The sequence below is a fragment of the Pelodiscus sinensis genome, chromosome 1, assembly GCF_052426305.1.
Source record: "Pelodiscus sinensis isolate ZL-2025 chromosome 1, ASM5242630v1, whole genome shotgun sequence".
Lineage (NCBI taxonomy): Eukaryota > Metazoa > Chordata > Testudines > Trionychidae > Pelodiscus > Pelodiscus sinensis.
The window spans coordinates 205,193,387-205,215,783 of NC_143052.1; the positions used below are offsets into that span (position 1 = coordinate 205,193,387).

The 22,397-nt window shown below is 39.7% G+C and overlaps 1 protein-coding gene across 12 annotated transcripts in view; it reads left to right on the forward strand.

Annotated features, from left to right (window-relative positions):
• Positions 1-22,397, forward strand: part of DMD (dystrophin) — a 2,135,104-nt gene that overhangs the window by 1,345,830 nt on the left and 766,877 nt on the right. The gene's annotated exons all lie outside the window — the stretch shown is intronic.

The following is a 22,397-nucleotide window of genomic DNA, read 5'->3' on the forward strand; positions in this document are numbered from 1 at the left end:
ACTGTTCGTTAAATATTCATATTTAATTATCATTAATTAAATATATTATCCTTGTTTACTTGTCCAGTTCGTATCTACCAAGCCTCCTTACCTCCTCCATAACAAACACCCCCAGCTGCTTCCACAGCTAATGTTTAAACATAAACAGCATTAACACGACATTATTTTTAGAAAAGCCAAACAACAAATTGATGATTTTCTATAGGTAGTTTACCCCTGGGCTCACATTTTAACAAGCATTTTAAAGTGCCATTTTTCCTGATAGCATGTCATTAAAATTATACATAAAAAAGGCTTCTGTACCTATGGCACAAATGACATTTTAGGGAATAATTCTAACAATATTATTTACTTTTCACCCTGTTTGATATCTGTTTGCTTTTGGCATATAGCTCAGCTTTGATAAAAGACAATTGATTAGTCAATTTAACTGAATCAGTGTCTTATTCTCCTGCACTAACGGGATGCTGCAGTGTTTGAGTTACAACTATTATAGGGAGAGTGCTTTTCCTTTTGGAAGAAAGTATGTCCTTTGAATAAAAAAAACACACACAAAGATTTCTATTGATGTTGGGTGTTTATAAAAACTTGTTATTTCCTAAATTTAAATGTCGGGCTGAAATTTAACTATCAGTGCTTCTTTCAAATACAGTAGTTGTATGCCAGTCTTCACCTACAAGTTATTTTTTCAGGAATGAGTGTCTCTTGAATAAGGTTCAGTGATGAGTATGGTATTTAGGAGGAAGACCAATAGTGCGCAACAGTTTGTTCACTGCTTAAATGAAGGATTGCCCTTCATTGTTACATGTCTCATTGTTACACGAAGGATTGCCCTTTTTCAGCATAGGCAATTGTTGAGAGGGAGGACCTGGAAAGATGTTCACATCCAAAAGGGAGTGAGGTGGGAATCCTGAAAGGTTATTGCTGCCTTTAATTATCATTAAACTCTCCCTTGGAATTTATTAAAAGATGAGAATGCCAAAAGCAAGCTGATGCAATTGGATGGCTTTAAATGGTTCTTTCCCTTGTGTTTCCAGGTGGTGTTGCTAATGTTTCTTGTTACACCAGGGAGAGCTTGGCCTTTATTTATCACACTAAAAACTATTCTTTGCACCACCGAAAACCAGCTGTATTTCCAAGCCCCCTACCTTTTATGCAAGTGCTAAGAATAACATCATGTTAATCGCTGTGTATGCTGCTGCAGCAGCAGCATGTAAAAGGAGGATTGGGGGTTGAGCTTTGACCACAAATGTAAATTCTGTCCCAGGTCTGGTCTGGCAGTTTCATCTCCATCTTTTTTCATTTCATAGTTACAAATGTGTATCTAAATGCCACTTTGGCTTCAGGCTCTCTCTGTGGTCCACTGAATTGCTAAATTTCCTTCCACATACTCTGCAGTAAACAAGAATAGAATCAACTGGCTGCTCCTGGGAATAACACAGTCCAATTCTCTAAATAAGCAACATTGCATTAACCAGAAAAAAAAAAACAATAACGCTACGTCTACATTGGCCCCTTTTCCGAAAGGGGCATGTTAATTTCAGAGATCGTAATAGGGAAATCCGCGGGGGATTTAAATATCCCCCGCGGCATTTAAATAAAAATGTCCGCCGCTTTTTTCCGGCTTTTAGAAAAGCCGGAAAAGAGCGTCTACACTGGCCCCGATCCTCCGGAAAAAGCGCCCTTTTCCGGAGGATCTTATTCCTACTTCAAAGTGGCCAGTGTAGATGCTCTTTTCCGGCTTTTCTAATAGACTTGTACCGGGTATGATATTTTTTGAAGTAGGACTATGATATTCTAAGTAGGAATATGATATTCTATCCTAATAGACTTGTACCGGCTATGATATTTTTTGAAGTAGGAGTATGATATTCTTTGAAGTAGGAATAAGATCCTCCGGAAAAGGGCGCTTTTTCCGGAGGATCGGGGCCAGTGTAGACGCTCTTTTCCGGCTTTTCTAAAAGGATTTCCCTATTACGATCTCTGAAATTAACATGTCCCTTTCGGAAAAGGGGCCAATGTAGACGAGCCCTAATAGACTTGTACCGGCTATGATATTTTTTCTAGCTAGCAGTTGGGTAATTTTAAGTATAAAAAATCCTAGTGAACTAATCAGGAAAAAGATCTTGATACTAAAAGATAGTATCAAATTGCCATGAATTTTTGGCTGCTATTGTAATGTCATTAATGGCTGTCACAGTTGCAGGGCTAGCTAGACTTTTGTCCTCTTTCTGGTCTCTCTGAGAGCATCCAGCTCAGTTCTTCGGCTTCCAGCAGCCCTTATCTGTTCCTGGGTGGAATCCTACTCTACAACGGGGACGTGAGTCAATCTACCCTGTGTGCACTCACCACCCTATAAGTCTGACTCGGCTTGGTGCACCTGAATTTCTTTCCTTCAAGAACAAGTGACCAGGGATATATTGATCAACAGCCTTCCTAATGTAAAGTATCTCTGTACAGCAGTTAATCAAAGCATTAGTTGGAAAAAAAAAGATTTTTAAACAAAAAACAACTGGCTGGCTCCGTCAGGCACCCCAGCTGGTTCCTGAGGTTTGGAAATGGCTGCACTGGATTCCCATCTTGGGTAGACAGATATGTTGTAGCTTTGCTCAAGCTAGTGTACATAGAATAGCAGTGTGGCTGCAGCACCACCAATGGTGGCATAGGCTTCCAGTGTGAGTATGTGTTTAGAGTCTCAAGTGGACTGTATTTGAGCAGTGTTCCTTTTAGCATGGTGGTTTAATCATAGACGGTGTGTGTGTCTGTGTCTGTCTCTTTCTCTGTACCTGAGCTGGGCATTACACCTTCCATCTGTGTATTGATATATCCTTTGAGTGTGTCTCAGATCCCATGCTCAAAAAAGTCCTTTCAAACCCTGAAATTTTATCATTCTCCCCATGTGCTGTTAGGTTTTGATCCTTCCTGGTCAAATCTGTTCTGTATGCTGGCTTGAGGAACAAGAGAGTCATCAGAGCTAATTGTTCAAGCATCATTCCATAACCATCCTATAGTGGAAGCTATTAGTAGACCATCTTGAGCTACCCCAGACAGTCCTCTGTTGAGAAGTATTTAAATCAAAATATGCATAGAGAAAACATCATTTTAATGGTAGGTCAATGCACAATGTCCACAAGTCTGAAAGAGCACCCACGTATCTGTCATGATGACATTGTAATGTGTGTTCTGCAATTTCATTTAATTTCTCAGAATATAAAGTGTCCTTTAATTTAAAAAAAAAACCCTCTTGTTTAATTACTCACATAGTATAAACTAATGCTGGTCAACATCTAGAAGTTAGGTAAACATAGCTAGTTCTCAGAGATGTGAAAAATTCACACTCCTGAACCTTGTAATTATGCCAACCATACTCATGGTGTGGGTCCCACTATGTCTATGAAAGACTTCTTCCCTTAGTCTTGCCACCACTACCTGGGGAGATGTGACAAATATGTCAATTTCCTTTAATATCTTTAGCTCTTACTATGTTCATTTTCTGTAACATTGTGGGCAGTGGCTTGTATGTAATTCCATGTAGGAGGGTAACTACAGCCTCTACAGGAACTAAGTCAGGGCATGGTTAGAAGAATTCACTCAGGTTATATTATCTCCAGAGAGGTATTACCTTCTAGGGGGGACTTCTGGGTTCAGCTAGACACTGTAAAAAACCTAGAAATGAGGAAAGGATTTTGGTATAAATAGCCTGACTCAGAGCTTTTGTTCTGATCCAGCAAATGGATAGAAGTAGGACCTTCTCTGCAAGGAGAATGACCCAGTCTTTAGGGAACAGTTGGAATACTGTTGGGGTGCATTCCTGTGTGGCCTAGGGGATCGGATGTACACCTGAGGAGGTTAGGGTGGTGGGATCTAGTCCCGCCCCCACCCTTCAGGACGATGTCAGATAAAGGGTGCCTGGAAAGTAAGGTGGTGGGGCTGGTTTGGGCATGGCCAAGCGAATAGGTCATTTCCCTGGGGAAATGGTAGTGGTGAGTTCTTCCCCCTCTGCCCCCAAGGAAGAGGCAGGACAAAGGGTACCTGGAAAGTAGCCCCAGAGCCTTTGTAGAGAAGGGGGAGGGAAGTGATCTGTGATAAGAATCATAGAACCATAGAGTTGGAAGAGACCTCAAAAGGTCATCAAGTCCAGCCCCCTGCTCTAGGAAGGACCAATACCAACTAAATCAACCCGGCCAGGGCTTTGTCAAGTTGAGACTTAAACACCTCTAGGGATGGAGACTCAACCACCTCCCTAGGTAACCCATTGCAGTGCTTCACTACCCTCCTAGTGAAATAGTTTTTCCCAATATCCAATCTGGACCTCTCCCACCACAACTTGAGACCATTGCTCCTTGTTCTGCCATCTGTCACTACTGAGAACAGCCTCTCTCCATCCTCTTTGGAACCTTCCTTCAGGAAGTTGAAGGCTGCTATCAAATCCCCCCTCACTCTTTGCTTCTGCAGACTAAACAAGCCCCAAATCCCTCAGTCTCTCCTCATAGGTCATATGCTCCAGCCCCCTAATCATTTTGGTTGCCCTCCGCTAGACCCTCTCCAATGCTGACTATTCCTAATCACTTTTCTCTCTTCCAAGTGCCTCAAAATGGATTCCTTAAGAATCCCTTCCATGATTTTTTCAGGAACTGAGATAAGACTGACCAGCCTATAGTTCCCTAAATCATCCTTCTTCCCTTTTTTTGAAGATGGGCATTACATTTGCCTTTTTCCAATCATCTGGGATTTCTCCCGACCTCCACGACTTTTCAAAGATAATGGCCAAAGGCTCCTCAATGACATTTGCCAACTCTCTCAGTACCCTCAGATGCATTAAGTCCGGACCCATGGATTTGTATACGTTTAGCTTTTCTAAATAGTTCCTAACCTGTTCTTTACCCACCAAGGGCTGTCCATCTTCATCCCATCTTGCGTCACTTAGCACATTAGTCCGGGAGCCTAACATGTCCGTGAATACAGAGGCAAAGAAAGTATTGAGTACTTCAGCTTTCCCCACATCATCTGTCACTAGATTACCTCCTTCATTCAGTAGGGGCCGCACACCCTCTCTGATCACCTTCTTGTTAACATGCCTGTAGAAACCTTTCTTGTAATCCTTCTCATCCTTAGCCAGTTGCAATAATAAGCTTATTAGCCTGTGTATAAGTTATGTTATTGTCTTTAATATGTTGTCTTTGTAATCTTGTTAACTCAAAAATAAATGTGCTTTCTTGTAAAGAGTTGGGTGGTAACTTAAAATAGTGGGGAATTACCCTGTTCATAGCTCTCAAAAAAGAAAGCAAAGCCAGACATTGGTCTGCTTAGATAGTTTGACCTTTCTGGGTAATTCACAGTGTAGGCAGGAAACTTACAGCCTGGAAATGTCCTGATTATGAGGGAGAGAGATGAAGGTGTCTGCCTAAGATAGGTGGCAACAGGGGAGCTGGATATCCATGAGTTGGTACACTTCCTGGGACATGAGGAGGGAATATGGGTGTAGTTGCCCTGAACTGTGACAACCTAAATTAATGGGAAAACCCTTTCTGTTACTATGGGTATGTCTACACAGCGGTCTTATTCGGGAATAACATAGTCCGTGTCTACACTACACGCAGTTATTACAATATCATGTAAAAATAATGTTGAGCTGGAGGACTTCTTACTCCGACTCTTGTAACTGTCATTGTATGAGGAGTAAATGAAGTCAAAGGAAGAGTGCTCTTTCTCAGACTTTCTGCTGAGTAGATAGCACCAAAAGCTGAAATGAGCTATTTCATTTTAAGCTACATAATTGACGTAGCCAGAGTTGCATCGCTTTATCTGACGTTAGCCCTGCTGTGTAGATATGCCCTAAAGAAAGTGTCTTCATTATAGCACCACTGAGGGATAGCTGCTGTGCAGTAGCTGTGCCACTGTAATGCCCATAGTGCAGACATGGCCTAAGAATGTCTCTGTGTATTGAAACATTGCTGTGTTTATTTTTCAGTGTAGTAAAAGAATAATTTTCAAAAAAATGAAGTACCCAGGACCCCAACAGCAGCAAAAATTACATCCCCATTCAATTGTTTTTAATGTCTCCCTCTATGAAGAATGAGCATAAATGAAAGGCTATTTAATACTCAGAATGTTGTCTTTAAATGCAAGCTTTTTAGAAGTCAAAGGGGTGATGAAAACACTGAGATTCTTGTTAAACTTACACTAATCACTATAAAGTTGAACTGAATAAAACAGTAAATTCTGCCTAATACATTGCAGTTCTTTATCCTATAAGAATGTAACTGAATCCCCAAAGTTTTTTGTTTCATTTTTGAGAGTGTGTGCGCTTTTTTTGTATATTTTTGAGGCATACTTACATTTATACAATTATTCAGAGAGTGCATGTGTTACATTTAATTTCAGAATCATTCTTATAGCTGGTTGATTTTTGAAAAGGAAGGTCGATGACCCAGCATCATCAAGCATTCTTGGTAGAAAATGAAATTTCTAGCTGTTTCAAATGTAATGTTTACACTTCAGTTGCTAGATTTACTTCAACTCTACCACCAACAGCAAAAAATTTAAAATTCTATTGAGCAGGAGAAGAATTCTTATTTTAATTCTAATTTATTTTCACTTGTAATAAGCTTAGAGTTGTTTTTTATCTATTCTGAGATCAAACTTCTTTAAAATAATTAATAAGAGAATGGCATAACATTAGCAGGGTACTTTTAAATAGGCAAAGTGATTGATTTTCCTTATGTATACTCTATTTCATGCTCTCGTTCTAAAGTGATATATGATTATTGCATAACTCTTCTGTTTTTCATATTTATACTCATCTTTCATTGTAGTATTGCTTTAGTTACACATTAGCTACCTCTGACTAGTCTTTCACATGAGCTCCCAAAATACTGAAATCTGTTAACTCCTTTTTAAAAATTAAAAATTGGCTCATAGATGAAGAGTTTACAATACAGCTAAATTGCTAATTTTTTTTAAAGTACTTATTTCTTTCACCTCGCAGAACAAAATGATGGTATGCATATTTAATTTTATTTTTCTTTGTTTATGAATGTTGGGGAAATATGTAGAAATAAGTATGAACAGATGTCTTGGAGTAATTAATTAGGAAAGAAATTGCACAGATTTAAATTTGAAATGCATATACATGTAGTACTGTAGCTAAACTTGTTATTATTTATTGGTTATGATTGGCTTTTCTGGTGTCTGTGTGATATTTTGTAGTTTAATTATTTTGTTTAAAGGTTCTTACTCAAATACGAGAGAGTATATTTGCATATTGTTTAGAAAAAGAGAGGAAAAAATCCTTGCTCTCTTAGTAAATGTTTTCCCTATACTTTCATGTTACTTTTGTGATCAAATTCTTAATAGTTTCACCAAACTTTTTTTCTATGTTACTTTTTCATCAAATTATTAATATAGTTTCATCAAATGTTAATAAAATAGGGTGTGCCTACACTTGCACGCTAGTTCAAACTAGGGATGCAAAAGTAGGCATTGGAAATAGTCAATGAAGCCGGGATTTAAATATCCCGTGCTTCATTAGCATAATCTCGGCTGTGCACTATTCAGAATGCCAGCTGATTCGAAAGTGAAAATGAGCTCTGGGCTGCGTTAGTTCTAATCAAACCCCTTGGTTTGAAACCCCAAGGGGTTTGATTCAAATTAAAACGGCCCGAAGTGCACTTTCACTTTCAAATCAGCTGGCGTTCGGAATAGCGCATGGCCGAAATTATGTTAATGAAGCGCGGGATATTTAAATCCCAGCTTCACTGACTATTTCCAATGCCTACATATGCATCCCTAGTTCGAACTAGAGTGCAAGTGTAGATACGCCCATAGGTATCAACGAGTCTAATACCCACTTTCTGTACTCCCAGAAATCCCTGTAGCAGCAAATACTACATAATAAATGGCTTAGAAAATAAAGGGCCAACATAAGAATAGTAGTTGGAGTGCACAGGTAGAGATGAATCACCAGCACAAGCTCTGAGCTGCTAGTCTGTTTCGGCTACAGTCTTCCCTACAAATATTCATGAAGACTCTCAGCTGTGTGGGGGTAGAACCTTTAAGCACTTCATGTGCTTGACAATCAATTTACAGCTCACCATGATACTGAAACCAAATTAGGGGATGATGCAGAATGGAGGAAATATAATACACTTTTATTTTTTACAGGGCATTTGTTACTGTTTCTGAAAGCAGTAAATGAAAAATAAATACATGTATAGTTGGAAAGAATATTATTAATGTTGCTAAAAAACTAGCAAAATAATAATGATAGGGAAATGACAGACAGAATGGTACCGATAGAGATTGGATTTGATCCAGTTTTAATTTCTTTCTTAATAAGATAGAAGAGGGACCACATGAATGAGATTTGCAGATTTTAAAGTGGGTAAATGTTTCAAATCCACATGCAATCAGTGAATACTAAAATGGATTTATGTACAGTAAAACTCCAATAGTCTGGCATCCAATTGTACGGCACTCCCAATAATCTGATATCAAAATGGCAAGAGCCTAATGAGTGAGCTGCAGCAAAAAATGAGTCACAAGGCAGCAGTAGCAGCAGCTGAACCGAGCAAAACCGGATGGGACCGAGTCAGTCTGCCACTGGAATTGTGTGATGCTGGACAGTGCTTGTGCTACAATAAAAAGGGTTAAAAACACTTTATATACAGTATATACTGGTGTGTGTGTGTGTGTGTGTGTGTGTGTGTATATATATATATATATAACCATCTTATAGTACCTCCTGATAGCCTGGCATATATGATAATCCAGCACCACCTCAGTCCCAAAAGTTCTGGATTATCGGATATGCTGGACTATCAGGAGGTATTTTAAAAATAGGAGGAGAAAGTAACAAAATGAAATTTAATTTGAACAATGCAAGGTAATGTAGCTGAGATTAAAACACAAACTGGTAAAGTTGTAGAACACTTATAGGTGACAGTTTCTGACAAGAAGCAAGGCTTTTTAATATTATATAGCTACAGAAAGGGTCAGTATAATTATGTACTACATCTACAATGTGGTCATTTTGCAATTACAGGGTAATACTCCCTTCATATTCATGTGTGGGATAAGCATTTATTTCTGGGCACTAGTTTAATGGGAACATATTGCCAAACTAAAGGAAGTTAAGAGAAGAATTATAAAAATGTTGAAGTCTCAAGAAATTTTATTTTATGAGGAAAAATTGAAAGTAAATTTTTAACCTTGGTTAAATTATCGTTTATAGCATATGGTATTTGGGAGGAAATGAGCTGAAGTGTACAAATGTAATGAAGCAGTAGTAAAACCAAGAAAGCAGTGAGATTTCCAGGCAAAATAGGGAAAAGTCAAAACAAATTTATGCTAAGTAACAGGGAAAATGTTCCTAACAGAAATGGAAGGAAGTTTCCCAGTGGAAATGGAGCTATAGGTTGAACCTTTCTAGTCTGGCACTCTCTGGTCTGACAACATCCATGATCTAAAATTATTTTAATTAGCTGGATGTTCACTTATCATGGGTGTAGCCAAGTCTCCCATGATCCCACTAAGTTGGTTTACTTAAAGCCCTTTAAAGATACTATAGGGACTAAGATGGTCTACAAGTGTATTATATTAATATGGAAATACATGCCTCTTGGGCCTGTCACGCTAAAAGTAATTACTATAATATAACCTGTTTTTAGTTTGGAATCACAAACATCCATAGAGTTATAACTTTCTGTATGAATTTCTGCAGTTTATTTTTAGTCATATCACTATTTGTATAGCACTGCCAACAATGTGCTAGTCACTTTACATAAAAGGATAAGACAGGCATAGAAACAAAACTATAAATATTGTAATGTAATGTTGAATACTGCTATTGGGAACCTGGAATCATGGGAATCTTTCTGTGGAAAAGATGTGTTCTTTGATGTACAGCAAAGCCCTGGCTATCTGACATCAAACTTTCAGATAACTGTGGGAGAAAAGGGAAAAAATTGGGGAAGATGGCTCAGACTGCTTTGAAAGTTGTACTAAATGGTCATAGATTATAGACAGCCAACTGCCTTCCATGTGCTAACTTTGTGTCCAATTCAGTCTTGTACAACCTGACACAGACTTTGCATTGAGCCCAGATTCACATGACTAAGAATTTTGATTAACTGAGTTTTGGATAATCACAACTTGGCTATAATTCTGAGACAGCATAATTTTGAAATCCTTTTTCATGCCTGATGCTACGTGTGGTTTTATAGGAGAAAAAAAATCTAGTGATCCTATATCACCTTAGAGACTGACTAAAAAAATTATAGATAATATCATGAAATTTCATGGACACAGCCCCCTTCTTCAGATGACAGAAGCTGATAGGCAATTTGCGTTTCTTATTTCAATCTTATTTCAAAATAGCTTATTTTGTAATTTGGCACTGTCTACACAGCATCAAATTTTGAAATAACCCGCTATTCTGAAACGTCCCTTACTCCACATGGAATGAGGTTTACAGGGACATCAGAATAGCAAGCCCATTATATTTAGAAATAACAGGCTTGCTGGGAAGACATGGGATAGATATTTTGGGATACTCTGGTATCCTGAAATAGTGTTGCAGTGTAGACATAGAATCATAGAGCTGGAAGAGACCTCAGGAGGTCATCAAGGCTAGCCCCTGCCCAAAGCAGGACCAATCCCAACTAAATCAACCCAGGTAGGGCTTTGGCAAACCAAGACTTAAAACCCTGTTGGCATGGAGATTCCATCACTTCTCTAGGTAACCCGTTCCAGTACCTCACCACCCTCCCAGTGAAATAGTTTTTCCTAATATCTAACCTAGACCTCCTCTACTGTAAGTTCAGACCATTGCTCCTTGTTCTGCCATCCATCACTACTGAAAACAGCCTCTCTCCATCCTCTTTGGAATGTAGCCTAAGTTATTTTTTATCCTTTTTGTTTAATATATTTGAGAGTTAGGTGGCTATTCAAGTTAAGACATTTTCAATTCCCATATCAAGAAACAATCCTCACTGGTTCCAATATAGCAAAACTAATGGTTAAGAGAGTGGCAACTTTTGGAAGACCAGGGCTGTGGCAGGTCAGTATTGAATTGCACTGAAAGATCTTTGTAAGGGATAGAAAACATGTAAAAGAACCCACAGAGTCTATGGTTCTTGTCAGAAATACCAATTCTTTTGCTAGTGTTATTTCATTCGAACTTCAAGTTTACTTGCTGTTTATTGCTCCAAGGTTCAATTTTGGCCTCAGGAATCACAAAATTCCAGTTGTTTGTGACATATTTCTGTCCCTAAAATATATGTCACTGACTCTCATTGAATTTTTTTAAAAAAATGAAAAACAAAGGATGTTTCTGTGTATTTTTTTCTTTTTGTAGAGTCCAGAAGTAAAAATAGTGAAGCAAGGTTAGAAGTTACAACAGTCTCATTATGAGTGCTTAGGATTTACTTTCTGTAAACAACAATAGAATCTTTGTTTCACTGCAGTCTCATAAAACACTGCACTGTAAAACACAATAGTAAATGTTTTAGCTTCAAGGCAAAGCGTAATGCGAAAAGTTACTAATTGAGAATTTTTTTCATTATGAAGTATATTTTGGTTCTCGATTGCCGTGATAATTTCACCTGTTTCCTTACAAATGTTTTTTCTCTAATCAGCAATAATAGCAATTGGCAATCATGACACAAAACTACCATAGGAAGGAAAGTTATGCATTTTATGTTTGCTGTATTCTTCACTAGAGACACATGCCAATGTTGCTCACCAGAGGGCATTTGATACATAATAATGTACCAGAATAAAGGCCATGCTGAGGTCAATATACATCTGATCCAAGAACAATGGAGTCACTAGAAATCCTTCTGCTGACTTCAGTGAGTTTGAGAATAGGATCAGAATCACTCAGGGTATATGTCTACACTACCATCCTAGTTCGAACTAGGGTGGTAATGTAGGCATACCGCACTTGCAAATGAAGCCCGGGATTTGAATTTCCCAGGCTTCATTTGCATAAGCCGGCCGGCGCCATTTTTAAATGCCGGCTTGTTCGAACCCCGTGCCGCGCGGCTACACGCGGCACGGGCTAGATAGTTCGAACTAGCAAGCCATTCCGAACTATCTGTACGCCTCGTGGAACGGGGTTCGAACAAGCCGGCATTTAAAATCAAATCCCAGCCTTCATTTGCAAGTGCGGTATGCCTACATTACCCTACTAGTTCGAACTAGCGGGGTAGTGTAGACATACCCACAGTGAGGCAAAATAAGGCTTAATTCTGACAAATTTGTATTTTCAACTTGTAGCAATGGTAATGAGCATTGTATGTTTGTATCTGATTTCAGAATTGACCCTTTACAATTTAGTGTGAGTGGATACTATGAAAAACTCTTTCTAATCAGTTTACAAAGAGGTAGAGCAGGGGTGGGAAACCTTTTTTGGGCCAGGGGCTGCTGAACCACAGAAAAATCAGTTGGGGGCCACACACAACTGAGAAGCAACTGAGGAGACACTCCTCACATTTCCTTTACCCTCCAGAGTCTGGGGGAGGGGGATTCGGAGAACAGGCTAGTAGATTTTGTGTGCTCCAGCCCTGTGGTGTGGCAACAGGGGGGGCTGGAGCTCCAGCGCAGGCTCCCCAATGCTGTGGGGGCTCTGAGCCTCAGGGGCCAGATCCAGGCATGCTGGGGTCTGCATCTGGCCCCTGGGCTTGAGGTTTCCCACCACTGATGTAAAACACTGTTTTCTATATTGGGCAAAATTATGCCTCCATCTGAAATGGAGGAATGCTAGAAGGCCAAAAGTGTGTGAGGAACCCTATCTTTCTCATACATAACTGTTTGAAGGAGGCATAATTGCACACCCAAAGCAGTTGAGGACTGCTGCTGCTGGGATCAGTGCTAATAGTTTAATGATGAGGTGACTGGATGTCTTACATCTAGAGATCTTTTATTCTGAGATACAATGTAATAGTGTTTAATAGCAACAATGCTTAAACTCTGTTGGCAAAGTTAATTTATTCTTTTGTTTCCTTCCTCACGTTCGGCCCCCATCCAAAGTCTCACAACTCTGGCTCATAACTGAAAATATTAATTGGTGTACATTTTGGTAATAATTATTTTCAGGGATTTTATTTTTACTGGGCTTTTCAGGTGAGCCAGCTTTACTCTGTGTCATCCAGGAAGCCTAGTTCAAAACCTCCATTCACACCACCTTCTGCACTAGGAAAAGTGTAGCTAGCTTCAACAATACATCTCAAAATATGATCTCAAAATAAAAAAGGAGTCATATAAAAAAATGGAAAGTAGGACAAATAACAAAGGATGAATATAGGCAAGCAACACGGGAATGCAGGGGCAAGATAAGAAAGGCAAAGGCACAAAATGAGATCAAACTAGCTACAGGCATAAAGGGAAACAAGAAGACCTTTTATAAATACATTAAAAGCAAGAGGAAGACCAAGGACAGGGTAGGCCCACTGCTTAGTGAGGAGGGAGAAGCAGTAACAGAAAACTTGGAAATGGCAGAGATGCTCAATGACTTCTTTGTTTCGGTCTTCACCGAGAAGTCTGGAGGTGTGCCTAACGTAGTGAATACAAGCAGAGAGAGGGTAAGTTTAGAAGATAGGATACACAAAGAACAAGTTAAAAATCACTTAGGAAAGTTAGATGTCAGCAAGTCACAAGGTCCTGATGAAATGCATCCCAGGATACTCAAGGAGCTGATAGAGGAGGTATCTGAGCCTTTAGCTATGATCTTTGAAAAATCATGGCAGACGGGAGATTCCAGAAGACTGGAAAAGGGCAAATATTGTGCCCATCTATAAAAAGGGGAATAAGAACAACCCAGCAAACTACAGACCGGTCAGTTTAACGTCTGTCCCAGGGAAGATAATGGAGCAGGTAATTAAGGAAATCATATGCAAACACTTGGAAGGTAATAAAGTGATAGGGAATAGCCAGCATGGGTTTGTGAAGAACAAGTCATGCCAAACTAATCTGATAGCTTTCTTTGATAAGATAACAAGCCTTGTGGATAAGGGAGAAGCGGTGGATGTCATATACCTAGACTTTAGTAAGGCATTTGATACGGTCTCGCATGATATTCTTATTGATAAACTAGGCAAATATAACTTAGATAGGGCCACAATAAGGTGGGTGCATAATTGGCTGGATAACCGTAGTCAGAGAGTTGTTGTTAACGGTGCTAAATCCGTGGAGTTCCGCAAGGGTCTGTTTTGGGACCCGTACTGTTCAATATCTTCATCAATGATGTAGATATTGGGATAGAGAGTACGCTTATTAAGTTTGCAGATGATACCAAACTGGGTGGGGTTGCAACTTCTTTGGAGGATAAGGACATAATTCAAAATGACCTTAGCAAGTTAGAGAAATGGTCAGAGGTAAACAGGATGAGGTTTAATAAAGAGAAATGCAAAGTGCTCCACTTAGGAAGGAACAATTAGTTCCATACATACAAGATGGGAAGCGACTGTCTAGGAAGGAGCATGGCGGAAAGGGATCTAGGGGTCATAGTGGACCACAAGTTGAATATGAGTCAACAGTGTGATGCTGTTGCAAAAAAAGCAAATATGATTGTAGGTTGTATCAACAGGTGTGTTGTAAGCAAAACTCGTGAAGTCATTCTGCCGCTCTACTCTGCACTAGTTAGGCCTCAGCTGGAGTACTGTGTCCAGTTCTGGGCACCACATTTCAAGAAAGATATGGAGAAATTGGAAAGGGTACAGAGAAGAGCGATGAGAATGATTAAAGGTTTAGAGAACATGACCTATGAAGCCAGGCTTCATGAACTGGGCTTGTTTAGTTTGGAAAAAAGAAGATTAAGGGGGGACATGATAGCGGTTTTCAAATATCTAAAAGGGTGTCACAAGGAGGAAGGAGAAAACTTGTTCCTCTTGGTTTCTGAGGACAGGACAAGGAGTAACGGGCTTAAAGTGCAGCAGGGGAGGTTTAGATTGGACATTAGGAAAAAATTCCTAACTGTCAGGGTGGTCAAATATTGGAATAAATTGCCAAGGGAGGTGATGGAATCTCCCTCTCTGGAGATATTTAAGAACAGGTTAGATAGACATCTGTCAGGGATGGTGTAGACGGAGCTTGGTCCTGCCTTGAGGGCAGGGGGCTGGACTCGATGACCTCTCGAGGTCCCTTCCAGTCCTATTATTCTATGATTCTGTGATTCTATCTCCCTGGCTCCACAGGTCATTTGTGCTTCTCTGTTCTTTAGGAACCACAGTTCATTAGCTGAGACCTGGCTGCAAATTAGACTGCAGCTCAGAGCCCCCAGAATCCTGCTACCTGTTGCCATAGAACAGTGCAAAGAGCATTTACCATAGTCCAGTGTTTCTCAAAGTGGGCTGGAGGTCCACCCACGTAAACTGCAGGCAGGCCTGCACCACTTCATTTATCTAAAGAAAGGGTGGGAAACCTCAGGCCCAGGGACTGGATGCGGTCCCCAGCTTGCCTGGATCTGGCCCCCACGTCTCAACATCGGGGAGCCCGTGTTCCAGCCACTCACCCGCAGGGTAGGAGCACACAAAATCTACTCGTCTGGGCCTTCCAGGCTCTGGTGTGTGAGTGGAATGTGGGAAGTGTCTTTCTCCTTCTCAGTCAGGGGCTTCTTGCTTTGCTTCTCACTTGTGTGGGCCCCTGACTGATTTTTCTGTGATTCTTCCAGCAATCCCTGGACCAAAATAGGTTCCCTACCCCGATCTAAAGTGTCCATAACCACAGAGCCTCACAGCTCCCATTGGCTGTGGTTCACCATTTCCAGCCAAAGGGAGCTGTGGGTAGTGATGTAGCCCAGGCCATCTACCACTTCTCCCTTATTCATAGAGCTTGGTATTTCACGGCAAAAATTCTGAATTCCATGGCGTTTTGGAAAACATCAGATTCCATGGCCCTGGACAGAGGCAGGTTAAAGTTTCCTGGGGCCTTGGGCAAAAGCAATAGGGGAGACCCCTGCATACTCCTTCTACATTTCATTCTGCCCCCTCCACTTGTGACGCCACTCACGGCCCCACTTTTCTCTTCTCCTTCCCAGTTCCCCCCCCCCCCATTCCACCCAAGATCCTGAGTTGCAGTGATGCCTTGCTCACCCTGCCTTGCTATCTGAAACCATGGTCTGGGTATTGTCTGGGACAGGTGGGGCTTTCCCTTCCATCCCAGGGCTCCAGAGTTGCCAGTTGGCCAGGACACCTTGGCCGAGGCCCCATAGGCTCAGTGGCTAATTTAGTCACAGTTCACACTTTAGGATTATCTTTGCAACCATAAAGACCATCAGTAAAATATTAAAAAGTGCCCAAGTCCCATTGCCAAAAATGACATATGCATTTAAGAAGAAAAACCTAAATTTTGAAAACGTTACCCCATTTTTTTTAACAGAAGGTCAGATTGTAGTGTACATTCCTTGGCTGCAGAATTGCAAAATACACAGGTCCCTACCTCTGCCTCAGGAAAGCATGATTCCTGAATCATGAGAAGCACCTTTTCATTATACGAATGTATGAAAGGTGTAGCCACTGATACTCTCAAGACAGGCACTTGCAGGCCTCCTGAGAAGCCAGTTAGCTATTCAAGATTCAAACTTGATTAAAGGATGTTGGGAAAAGGAGGATAAGGAGGAAAAAGAGTTTTCTCCAGAATTCAAAGCAGAGAGTCCACTCCTTTTCTTTGCTTGGTAGAAAAGCACTTTTCCATACCTTCCCTTCTTATCTGGTTGGTGCAGCAAGAGCCTTTCCTCCTGTTTCAAAGTATTTTAACTCACTTCATCCAACTATATGTATGCTATGGGTTGATGCATCTTTTGCAGCTTGCTTTACAAAAGGTGTAATTCCATATTCATACTGCTGTATATTTACAACACACTGCTCTTAGGATACTAAGCAGAGTTGACAAACTAATAAAGTCTTCCATGTGGCGGCTGGAGTTTGATTCCTTACACGTTATAGTTGCTGAAACTCAGTATAGCGCACAATTCTTGAGGTGTAGAGAGATAGCAGTTTTACCAGGTGAGCCAAAAGAGTGCGTGCGAATCTTATCTTAGATGGAAATTGCATATTTTACATAACTTAAGAATGTGTATTAAATAAATGATTGAAAGTACAATTTAATATTTGACTATCTAGAGCTTAGTAATGTATTTTGATGTTCCTCTTTTCATTATATGTATTTTTACAACCAAAATCACTGCTTTCCACTTCCTGAAAATGCATTAAGAATATTTATAATGCAAACTGTTAACCATTGAATAATTCAAATAGAAAAAAATAATTCAAATAGAAAAAGCCACAGCTTTTTGTTATGTAAATGCATTGAGATGATTCTAGAAATAATATCTAACACTTAATTGCAGATGCAGAGTTTTAAATACCCCATTTATTATTATTACTGCCACTTCCTTGCATAAAATTCTTCCAAAACATTAAACTTGTAGGTAAGCCAGGAAATAACACTTCAGAATACAAATGTCAGTCTAAAGCACTTTTAACTGTGCTGTCAGGAGGCAATGAAACTGCATGCTGGTAATTCATAATTATTAGGAAATATCAGTACATAACACTGCCTTCGTGCTAAGATGTTTCCTACCCAAGATGTGAACTCTGTTTATTTTAGAGAAAGAGTGGCTTGGTAGTTAGTACTTTTTCAATTACTTTGCCCAGGAATTGGACATTGGAAATTGAACAGTAACTGGAGAAAGTGTCAGGGGGGAATCAAGTGTTGTGTTTCTTGCCGATTGAGTGGATGGCAATTCTTAAGTCTGACAAGCGTGTTTCTCTGAAAGAGGCATTGATAATTTACATTAGTAGGGAATGCAGCTGTTCATCTCTGACTTTAACCATGCAGGAGACACATGGATCTGTTTTATAGATAAGGATTATAATATTTTTTAGAGCTGCTTGATATTTTTCAGAGAGTGTGATGGAGCCAAAATCTGGGACATGGCAAGCTGGATAATACAGGCTGGTCAAGACTGAGGTTTTTTAATCTATTAGGGTATGTCTACACTTGCCCCCTAGTTCGAACTTTAAATATCCCGCACTTCATTAGCATGTTCCCAGGCGGTTGCCATTTTGGAAATTGACTAGCCCAGAAGAAATGCCCGCGTCTACACGCGGCAGTGAAACAGGAGTTCGAAGTAAAGCTCTTAATTTGAATTAGCTGTTAAACCTCATTCCAGGAAGAATAACAGCTAATTCGAGTTAGGGCTTTACTTTGAACTCCCGTTTCACTGCTGCGTGTAGATGCGGGCAGTTATTCCGGGCTAGTCAATTTCCAAAATTACAACCGCCCAGGAACATGCTAATGAATCACGGGATATTTAAATCCCGTGCTTCATTTGCAATTTCGGGCACCCTCATTAGCCTCCCTAGTTCAAACTAGGGGGCTAGTGTAGACATGTCCTTAGTTCCTTTTACATCTTGGTGAGGTTTGTTCACCCCTTTTCCCTCTCAGAATGTTTCATAGACAGAGATTCTAGGGTTCAGAATACGGACAGTGCAGCTTATACTTCATGATGTGCACTAGCTCTGCTGGCTGTAATTCTGCTGCATTCATGTTAGAGAAGTGAAGAGATTGGATGGAGTTGGATTTGGATTTTGTGTGTGTGTGCCTATTCCCTCTTCCCCCCACCATCCACTTGCTGCATCTAACCAGATTCCTCAAAGAATCACAGCAGTCTTCTCAATAAGTGGTGGAGAGCAGTTGGCTTGTGGCCAAAACATTGGTGTAGGGGTATCATGTGGTTGTACCAACCTGTCAGCAACTTGGCTTTGTAGCTGGATGTGTTGTACTGCTGGAATAATACTAATGTTTATTTTAAAGCATTTTTCTGATGTTTAGTGATTTACAATTTCATAGCTGTGAAAAATTATGAGTTGTAAGCACAATTTTCACAGTTGAGGGAAATTATTGGAAGGGTCAGACAATAATTGTTTAATGACAGCAGATGTTGACATTCATAAAGTTAGACCTCTATAACCAGTAAAACACAAACTGGCAACATCACATATCAAAATGTATAAAATAAATGTTCTTATTTCTCTTTCAAAGTACTCAAGTGGCATTTTTCTTATTTTACCTAGCTATACATTTTGATAATTCTTTATGAAATATTTTTGTCAGTTTGTATGTGTACAGTGAAATAGACATTTACTGCTAATAAAAATCAAATTCTTTTAACCCCTATATATGTAAGGTGATGAACTTCTTAACCTAAATTCCTGGAAAAGAAACAAATTTAGTCTACCAAATTCATCATAAGTATTATCTATTGTATAGGATCATAGCAAAACTGGATGTGCATTGTTACATGATGGAAGGAAGGTACATTTCAATAATGTTGCTAGCTTGGTTGGAAAGCAGAATAATTTTAAATTGCTGAATTTTGCTCATCTCTGTGACAGGACACTATCAATACCCTGATCACTAACAGGGGTAGCTGGAAGCAGTTAACTATGTTAAAATCATAGAATCACAGGGTTCAAAGAGATCTCAGGAGGTCATCTAGTCCAATGTCCAGCCCAAAGCATGACCAACCCCATCTAAATCATCCCAGACAGGGCTTTGTCAAACTAGGATTATAAAACTCTAGGAATGCAGATTCTACCACCTCCCTAAGTAACCCATTCAAGTGCTTTACCACCCTCCTAGTGAAATAGTTTTTCCTAATATCCAACCTAGACCTCCCCTACTGCGACTTGAGACCATTGTCCTCATTCTATCATCTGTTACCCCTGAGAACAGCTTCTCTTCATCCTCTTTGGAGCCCCCCTTCAGGTAGTTGAAGGCTGCTATCAAATACCCCCTCACTCTTCTCTTCTGTAGACTGAATAAGCCCACATCCCTCAGTCTCTCCTCTTAAGTCAAGTGATCCAGCCCCCTAATCATTTTGGTTGCCCTCCACTGGACTTTCTCCAATGCATCCACATCCTTTCTGTAATGGGGGACCCAGAATTGGACACTATTCCAGATGTTGCCTCACCAGTGCCAAATAGAGGGGAATAATCACTTATCTAGATCTGCTAGCAATGCTCCTCCTAATGCAACCTAATATGTTGTTAGCTGTCTTGGCTACAAGGGAACACTGTGATCTCATATCCAGCTTCTCATCCACTGTAATCCCCAGGTCCTTTTCTACTGAACTGCTGCTTAGCCAGTCAGTTCCCAGCCTGTAGCAATGCTTGAGATTCTTCCATCTGAAGTGCAGGACTCTGCACTTGCCCTTGTTGAACCTCATTAAATTTCTTTTAGCCGAATCCTCCAATTAGTCTAGGTCACTCTGGACCCTGTCCTTACCCTCCAACATAACTACTTCTCCCCTTATCTTAGTGTCATCTGTGAATTTGCTGAGGGTGCAATCCATCCCCTCATCCAGGTCATTAATAAAGATGTTGAACAAAACTGGCCCTGGAACTGACCCGCTTGGGGCACTCTGCTTGAAGCCGACTGCTAACCAGACATTGAGCTTTGACTACTACTCATTGAGCCTGATGATCTAGCCAACTTTCTATCTACCTTACAGTCCATTTATTCAATTCATACTTCTTTAACTTGGAAAGAATACTGTGGGAGACTGTGTCAAAAGGTTTGCTAAAGACAAGATATATCATGTCCTCCTCCTTCCCCATATCTGCAGAGCCAGTTACCTTGTAATAGAAGGCAGTCAGGTTGGTCAGGTATGACTTGCCATTCGTGAATCCATGTTGACTGTTCCTGATCACTTTCCTCTTTTCCAAGTGCTTTTTCTGGGGACTGAGGTGAGACTGACCGATCTATAGTTCCCCAGATTCTCCTTCTCTTTTTCAAATGGGCACTACATTTGTTGTTTTCCAATCATCCTGGGCCTCCCCAATTATCACAAGTTTTCAAAAATAACGGCCAGTGGCTCCAAAATCATATCAGCCACCTCTCAGCATCCTCAGATGCATTAGATGTTGGGGGATTATGAACCTCTGTGTGGTAGTCACTAAGTTGATGAAGTAATTGGGAAGATATAAGCAATGGGTAGCTCAGAAGAGAAGCTCATCAGGCCAGGTGTAGCCTACTAAGAACTTTGGCCTAAGATATACAACTCCAACTACAAGAATATCATAGCTGGAGTTGCCATACATTATTGAATTTCATGAGGTGACTAACTCAAATTGCATTGTGAAGCAGTCCACCTTCCTGTGTCATAAGTTTTAGTCTTTCTTCTCCTCACATACTGGGAACACTTCATTTACTGTAAATGAATACAATGTTGACCTATAAAAACTTCATGACTATACTGTATAATTTTATGATTCTCTGTCTCTTGCTGTACTAAGAATGTCAATTCAATTCTGAAACCCAGTTCCCCTGTTGATACCTTTTCACTGCTGACTGATCTCTGTTTCTCCTATTGCTGATACAAATGAATGATTTAGGTGGACATTAGAAGTTTTCTTTCTACCAGTTTTCAGACAAAGTGTCTTCCTTCTCTCCAATGGTAAAACAATGATGAAGCTGTTAAGAAAAACTCCACATTAAGAGCTTGAAATTAGTTGAATACATTTTTTCTGTTTTGCTGTAAATTAAAGAGAGAAGAAATTACATTATCATGTAACTTAAGAGTAGAAAATAAGAGACTCTTTATCAGAATAATTTGGAGATTTCCCTATATATTCTAGATATTAGTTCAAGCTTTCAAGAGTGTGAAATTCTGCTGGAATTTCTGTATTCTTACTTTGCTTGATAAAAACTCATAACTGTGTCAAGTTCTAAATTATTTGTCTCATAAGATATATATTTTTAAAGTAGCAATTAAGTTGAGGGATTTGTGTTAAATGGTATTTATTCACAAGCCTCCTGCAAAGGTTAATGGCATTTATTCATCCATAATGCTATTTGCTTATCTATCAGGAAGCATATCTGCTTAAAAAGTCCTTTTTGCCATAAAGAAAGTGTATGTGTGTGTGTGTGTGTGTGTGTGTGTGTGTGTGTGTGTGTGTGTGTGTGTGTGTAAGCTATCTAGCTTTTCTGAACTCCTTGCAGTATGGGAAACCAGAAACCAATTTCTGTCTGTTTTAATAATAATTTTTAAAATTGGAAAGAATGTATTATTAATGATGGTTGCAAATCCACAGTTAAGGCAAAGTTGTGTTTTGCACTTAAAGCAACCACTTCATTTCCAAATGTCGTACACCTTCCCCAAAATTACTTTGAATTGCAAATGGGTCCTTTAAGAAATTTGGTACCAGATTTTAAACTTGTTTTTAGTTCCACATGAAATTAGTAACAACAAAAGTAAACTCTGCAAACTTTCTATGTAGGTAAGATTTAAATAAATTTGTTGGAGGAGATTATGGGTCACTTTTGGCTAATTTTTCTTCTTAATTAAAAGTTTCTATTTAGCAGAGACTAATTAATAATCTTTTCCTTGAGAG